Below are 8,455 nucleotides of genomic sequence, written 5' to 3'. Positions count from 1 at the left end.
ACATGCAAGATTGCAGGCATTCGTATGGGTATATTTATGACCGTTACATTACCACTTACAACAAAAAAAGCAAATATATTACAACTATTAGCTTTAACTATTGCTATTCTTCTTCATACTTTGATTTGAGGGATGCACTACATTTTGGAATTACAGTTCCCATAATCTTCTGGAAAACATAAACAAGAATTAAAATTTTGTCATAGCTCAAACTAGACTCCACCTTCGAATAACAACAATTATACTAATATTTTTTGCTGATTGAAATGCAGAATGCAGTGATCTTACAATCACACACTGTAAAACGATAAATTAGTTTAATACAAATGCAGTTTTGGCCCGATTTATTTGTTTATTGATTTTTTTGTAATCGGCTTAAAAATCTGTAATTGAAAAAAGCAGAATACATGTAAAAGAACAGCCAAAATCGGCAACATTACTTTCAAATCATGATGAATACTAAATTTATAAATACTAATAAAATTGTAATAAACTACCATCTCTGAAACTACACATTTTTTGAGAGGGTTGCTATTTACAATTTTGTCCTGTTTTTTATGGTTAACATGTTTTCCCTGTGATTTTTACTAATCATTATCTGTTATTTAACAAAACAGTGAACATCTGTAAACTAACAGTAAACTGACTGTTATAAAAGTAATTACAAAACTTGCTTGCACACACGGTGTACCTCACAGTACTCACTGTGTACAGCACATTGTCTTTGCAAATGCTAAACAGAGAGCTGTAGAAATGCAACCACTGCTCTCAGATTTCTCTGTTATGACAAAACAGCAACAAACGTATGAAGGATTTGATGCCTAAGAGGATATTTATGATGGAGGCTAGCTCGTTTTTTTCCCCAGTGAATCATCACTAATTTCTGGATCTGATTTGCAGATGGGCTAATATGTATCCAAATATAAATCGTAAGCACAATCAGTTGACTATCGGACATCTGGAACTGAACAGGATGAATATGTATAGTGATATCAGAAAAGAGACACAAACGACATTTTGCTGGGACCTTGTTTACTGGTCCACACTCAGAGGATTCAGATGTATGATGATGATCTGAAGTAATTTAATTCTGTCCAACTTTGCTCTCACTCAGTGGCTCTTTTTGTTTCTTTGCTGACAGTCAATTTTTTTTCTTTGTTGTGGTAATAACCTTTTGAACTAATAAGGCACTGTGGGGATGACCCTTAGCTGTAAATTTAATCCTCCAGTTCCATTCTCATGTGGTTCAGATTACAGAGGAAAACAGCACAGCCTGGTTCTCTGTCAGCTCAAAGGAAGTCGTGCCACTGTGCCTTCTGTCATGTCCTGAAAGAGCATAGCTGAGGATGTGACTTCACGGCAAGTGCTGTATTGACCTGTGGTAGCTTAAAATTAGGCATATTGGCATGTCAGAGCTTTTGCAGTAGTCATGCAAACTGACAGTTTGCTTCACGCTAGTGACTTCAGGGGAGTAGCAGCCCTCCAACTCCAACCAGCAGAGACACAGTGCTCACTTTTTTACTCTTGACAAAAGCCAGAGAGCAGTCAGCAGCATGACAAACAGCATTTGAAGCCTGTCTTTTGCAACCTGATGCATCATTTGATCATTTCTGTGTTATTTTAACTCTTCCCACCATGCAAACTGAGCACTTAATTAAGAACAAAGCTACAAGAGTCACCTTGTTGAACCCAGCAGGCCCAGTGTGAGCAGCATCATCAACACAAGCAGTCCTCTCCTGTGTACCATCACTAAATTTTCTACTTTTTGTCCATTTCTTCATTTACAGTTCATCTATGAAATGTGAAAGTGAACTTTTCCCTTCAGCTACAGAGAGCTGAAGGGAAATGCTGGGAGGCTATGTATCAGATTCAGTAAAAATCAAGATCACCTTAATCAAAAGTCTTTTTAATTTACCACTAATGTGAGATATCCTTACATTTTCTGCATGCATTTTAGTACTGTAATATTAATTAGCAAGAGTAGCATCAGTAAAGTAAAATGATACGTGCCTTATGTATAGCTAACACTACATTCCTTATATAATAGTACTAATTGTATGTGCTCCACACTGCTTTTATCTCATCTTTTCATCCTGTCAGTGATTGAAGCTGTCATATATCTGAATATCTTTAGAGAAAATCCCTTCCATTCCACTGCTACATAAGCATAAGTTACTCTTAACAATGTCAGTCATTTTGACAACACAATAGCACCATTTGCTCTAAATTGCTATCTTACAACTTCTTAAAGATAAGACACTGAAGCGCCAGGAGTTACTGAGCACCAATGTACTGACACCCAGTTATTCCTTTTAATTTCACATCAGATACCTCTCAAATGGCAGAGAATCAGACTGATTATTGTACCACACAATGCACAACATGACTACAGAACTCTGTCTAGAGCAGTCCAAAATTTGATACCACTTCCTTAATGCTGTATATTTCTTCACATGTGTGCATTAGGTGCTGTGTAAGTGGGTGTTCATGGGTGTTTCAGCATTCCATTCAATCTTGTCAAACTTCATTCACTGTCTTCCACAGCTCATAATGAAAAGTGAATCCCAGCTTTGAAGATTCCCCCCCCCATCATTTCTAAATCACTCTATCGCTGCTCGTTTCTTCATGGAAGAATTTTTTTATTGAATTAAATCCTGGTGAATCCATCCTGGGGATTTGGATAAACTGAAACAAGAGCATCTGTTTGATTTAATGTTCTACATCAGTGAACAACAATTTGGTTGCCTTATTGCTTGTATTTTTTCTCAGAGAATAAAAATTCTCATCGTTTAACTAAAGAAACTAGTATCGCTCCAGTATAATGCAGTAAGCAGAGAAGCACAGTGAATGTAGTGTATGCGGACAAAAGAAAAGTAACATGAGCTTTAAAGTGTCATGCATGTGTATTTTTACTGGCGATTCGTGTCTGATTAATGACCCAGTCTTACTACCTTGTTATTCAATTAAACTTTGCTCACAACGTCCAGTGTCCCTTTAACTTCCAACCAAAATCAACACTATATAGCTGTTCCTCCTCCACACTGACTCAGGCGCCTCATTCACATCTTTGCTGGGGTTGTTTATGTAAAGGTTCTGATATTCAGATTCACAGTCAAGACACGACACTGATGAGTCCATTGGATGAGTAACAGGAAGGCACTGTGGCTCATTTTAAAAACCGACCTGATGCCATTAACAATAAACTCCGGTAGCGGTTCCATGTTATTTGACCAAACCGCAAGCACAAATCTCCCATAGTTTTAAACATGCACACATCATATTCCTTGCTTGATCATGTTTTTCCTAAGTTTTACAAGACGCCACACACAATTTCTGTTGGTTCTAGCCGGTCTTACTTGCATGACTGTGTCTGAAGTTTTCGAATTGTTGGATGAAATGTGTTTTATTTTGGACATCCTGTTGGAATTCGCTGACCTGCATATGTTTTCACAAGTCACTTTTATGCCAAATGCATTCTGGTTTATTTTGGCACATTATGAGACAAATATTACAGAGTTCATTGACTGCATTGTCTCTTGTCTGCCTGCCCTCGCTGACTGACTGCACCAAGCCAATCCAAGCAAATAACTCCGTGTGCCCATGAAGAGGACTTTGGAGGGGGGAAAAATTCTCTTGGTAAGCCGCATGGCCGTTTGAAAGCTTGGAGACATCATTTACAGACAGGCCCAGTCACTCCGATGTCGTCCTCATGTGGGCGTGAGGGGCCAATCAGACCTCATTACTCTGCTGACAACATGTGTTTGCTGTTCTGAAAGCAGCTGCAGGGCATTCTCCCTGACTCCTCTTCATGTGCTTTAGATAGGCAAGAAAAATACAACTGCGCTCTTTTTTTAAAAAGTTATTTAGGAGTTGGACAGATTAATTGTTTGTTGCACATGGGAAAGTGAGTCTTATTTCCTGATTTATCATCCAGGAAATAAAAAAGCTACATTCTCTGCACATATTACTTAATTTCTGTCTTTATATATTTCACAATAATACTTTTACCATCTGGTAATGCTTTACCAACTAGTATGAATAAATGCTCATTTATCAACAATTTGCTTATGATTAATAATTTCGATACTGTATCCAGCTTCTCTGGCGAGTCTAACATTTTGGCCAAGAAGCTCTACTGTGTCAACACCCACAGGAAAAAAGAAACCTCTGAGTAACAAGAGAAAGGACTTTATTTGTCTTATAAAATATCTTAGGGACATGGGTGATGAAACCATTAAACAGTTATGGGAGACGTAACCCCGCTGACACTGATGGATCCAGAGATAAGCAGGCAGGGAACACACCAGGGACAGATCTTGCGAAATTCAACCCGCCTCCTTAAAGCCCTGCTCTCCACCTTGCTGTCCCTGAATTGGGGAAAATGGACTCCCTGAAATTCCACTGCAGCCCTCCACTCACCTCCCCTTTGCTTCCCCACTCTGTCTCGTCTTCATCTCTTTTCCCTCTGTCAATCAGGGTCAGGTCCAAGTCTGCCCACAATGGCCACCACCAGCCCAGCTCACTGTTCAAGCTACCATTTCCATCCCCATTCTCCCGCTGACTAATTAATGTTATGGTTAGTTAGCATTTTTGGCAGGCCGGGGGTTCCCTGTGACATTATGTCTAAAGCACTTGTCAAAACAGCGGTTGGAGGAGTCGTGCTGGCCTGCCGGCTGGGGAGGTTGAGGCAGCGGCAGGGGTGGTGGAGGTGGAGGTGGAGGTGGAGTTGATGGAGGGAGCCAGGGAAATTGTGGGCGGGTGGGCTGGAGAAGGGGAGAGAGCCTGGCGTCTCAGGGAAGGACCTGACAGCTCCAGTCTCCAGGCTCCCTGCCCACAAACAGCACCGGGAATCAGAAAGACAGGCAGCATTAGCTGAGGTTGGCTGGAAGTAGCTGTAGTATGCAAACTTGTGCTTGTTGCCCAGAAGCAGTCCTCTCCCTTCCTTACAAATCAGGTTGTAGATGTTGTAGAGGTTGTAGAATCTCACCAACTATGAGAAGCTAAATAAAGCAGGAAAGTATACCAGTGAGTGTCTTTTTACTTGATGTCTCTCTTGTCCTGTTACTTTATCCACCTTCCTGCTACTCCTTCTGTTTTTCACTCATATTAATTCTTATATGCTTCTCTTTTCCAGCTCTTCTTCTGCTTCCGTGTCATCTGTCTATATGAAAGTCCTCCTTCCGTCTCCGCTTGCTGCCCATTTACCGCCGATCTTAACTGATTCCCCGCTGATAAGCTATCACTCATTTCAAGGGGGAAACCTCTATGTAACATGACTTGTTATGGGAGTCGGAGTGCATGGTGTGCTCTGGAGTGGAGACAGCAGCTGAACAGTTTACGCATTACCTCAGCCTGACAGCTATGGCTTCAAATGGAGCATAAAGGTAATATTATATTCATACTTATACATATCAAGCTGTGGTGGCACACCAGGGTCAGAAATCAAGAGGGGCTATGACACCAAATGCCAATGGTTAATGTATTAAGTATTAGATGAAAGTAACAGTAAATTCTTTAAATATGAGTGACCCTCTGTGTTATCCTCTGCTGGGGATCCATAGGATTCTGGGTGAGAATTAGGACTGGGTCATTCCTCAAAATATGGTTCAGATTTTTAAATTGCCAGCATTAAAATCACCATTGTCACTGATACATTATAATAATAAAAATTAGCTAATGTACTATGATGTCATGCTTAAAAATAATAGACTTGCTAAACAGGAGTCATTTTTATTTAATTTTTAGTTGCTTGATCACGTTTTTGTGTGAATTCTTTGAACTAACCAGTTAATCTATGTCCACATCCACTCACATCACCAGCAACAGTGAAAGCCAAAGTGAATAGGACACCTCATGTGCCAGGAACACATTTGTTTGTGTCTTGTATGGATACTTTTGATGTAGTAGCCACATACAAAACAGGATTTTGTATCAATATTGATCTGCCCAACCCTGGTTGGTACGTAGCCTGAAGCAGCAGGAAATGCTCAACTATGAAGCACAAAATAGCCGGTGGCAAAGTAAGTGAAAAGATTCCCCACAATTCAACCCCTATACACCACCCCCACCCCAAGCCCCCACCCTCTTCTCCTGAATCCGGTATTTATTTGAAAAGTACAGTCTACTCTCGTTGATTTATGGCTTTTAAAAAGGAGGGTTTATGATATCCCTGCCAGTTAAAGGGTCCCAAGGTTGCACTTTCTTTGGCTGGAAGCTAACTTTCTCTCAGACAAGACCATTACTCGTCATCTTTCCACACAGTACGGAGCATTCACAAGTTCACGTTCTCAGACCAGCGTACAATACCTGCACACTACAAAACAGTTTTCTTTAGTTCTCCATTCAGCACAGGATGCAGACTTAAGTACAAAGTTGTGTTTCCTTTGAAATCCCTCCGGAAGCCCTCCATCTTCCCTCTGGATATGGTGCTGATATGGAGCGGAGGTTTCCTCCAAGTCCTCAAAAGTCCTCATGAGTGGTGTTAGGAACCAACACCAGGTTGCATATCAGCATTTTTCATCCGTGACCCACAGTGTGATTTCACACCACACACTGTTTTACTAAACAGGCTTACTGGGCTGAGAACAGGAGCCAAAAAGCACTCATGCATTCTTGTTCACACTCTCCTGTTTCAATCTACCGATACGTATACTGTACACTTCAATGCAGTCTGCACCTACAAGCATCCACAGCTATAATTCCCAAACTCCAATCCAACTTCTTCTAGCTGCAGACTGCTACAATAGAATCCATCAGTAGTGCAGAGGCTGTCAGAGAGCTCCGCAGGGCAGAGGAGCTCATCAATAATGCAGGAGAGAGGAGGTGATGGCTGGATATGGTGGAGAGGAGCATCTGCCCTCGGGGCTCCAAGGTCCGGTCAGGGCCTGCGGGCAGAGTGATAGGCTGGTGCCCTCGGGGCAGCAGGCCACCGACACCAGCATCGCCTGTGGAAGCCTAGTGAGAAGCCCTGCTGTTTGGATTAGCTCTGCCAGACTTGGTGTGTGTATGTGTGTGTTCTTTGTGTGTGTGTGTGTGTGTGTGTGTGTGTGTGTGTGTGTGTGTGTGTGTGTGCTTCTCTGAGTGTTTATTTTTGTGTGTGAGTGGAGCTCTGAAATAACTGTGTGCTATCTGTAACTCGGCATTATCAGTAACCATTAGCACCTCTGATTATTATCTCTGCGGTTCAATACTCAGCGGCAGGCTGAAATGTAGATAAGTAAACATAAAGACACAGTGAGTGATAGCAGCAGATGCAAATGTGCACATGGATGAATGAAGCCTTCTTAAAAAACCTGGCCAGTTGCCAGGCTGATATTTTTCTTGGTAGCACCACCAGCACAATTTCAACCACTATGTCACTGCACAATGTCACCCAGCATGCAATATAAAGTCTAATAGCACTTTTGATCTCAAAGCATTTCCTCCTATAAAGCGTCTTAAAATACTCTGGATATTCTCAATTGCTTCAACAGTTGTGACGAATGCAAACCTCCGACTGTTCGACCATGCCAAACAGACTTATGGTGGCCATAAATCACATAGAAATATTCGTTTTGATTTTCCCCTTACACACTGTGTCGCTCACTAACGAGACATCTCCACAAACAGAAACATGATCCGCCCTTGAAATTTCCAAAAGGAAAACCCCAATTCGTCCAAAGCCAGAACTATACTAGGTTACCTTACTGAGGTTCCCGCTCAGTGTGATTGCTGCTAGCTGTAATTATGACCAACACTAACCAGGATCAGGCTGTCCATAAGATGGTTGTGCAACACCATTGTGGTTTGGAACCTTAGTCCTTTTGAGGAGCGTTGCTTAGGAAGTAACTCCACCACTAGCTCTCCCCTCCTTCCTTTTCCCACTTCCATATATTCCTAAATTACAGGAATGCTCCTGTGAGAGGGCATGTTGGGTTTGAGTGCCAGATTTTTGCACTTCAATCTCTGTCTCTGACACAAGTGTTGGGGTAAGAGATGGTGGGATTTGATTTAAACCTGCAGGTGGTTACAGTGCACCGCCTGTGGAAGACATTATCGTGGGGATGATCCCACTTTTGGCTTCCATCTTTGTCCCCTCCTCCCAACAGGCAGAATGACATTTATAGGGTCCCGTGCAGTGGTCTGTGACTGTAAAAACCATCGTTGCTCTTGAAGGCACATCCCACCCTTTCTGCTCCGCGGCATGTCTGTCAGATAGCGGCGGCTGCAGGGATGGAAAGTGTGCAGGGCAGAACGGCTGACTGACTTGTGTGCTTGCTCTGCTCTAACTGGAAATATGGAAATCAGCTGCAAGCTGATTTTACACCAGTGACCTACGGAAACATACATGCAAATTTTTCTTCTTATGTGTTCTTCAATGCTGTGGTATGTTTTTTTTTTTTTCAATTCTGCACAATACACTCAGAACTCCTTAAAAAATGATGGCATTATCACCTCATTAAGGGTTGGTAACAAT

This window comes from Amphiprion ocellaris, chromosome 2 (assembly GCF_022539595.1).
Source record: "Amphiprion ocellaris isolate individual 3 ecotype Okinawa chromosome 2, ASM2253959v1, whole genome shotgun sequence".
Lineage (NCBI taxonomy): Eukaryota > Metazoa > Chordata > Actinopteri > Pomacentridae > Amphiprion > Amphiprion ocellaris.
The sequence above is the reverse complement of the archived record's forward strand: the minus strand, read 5'-3'. Positions refer to the sequence as shown.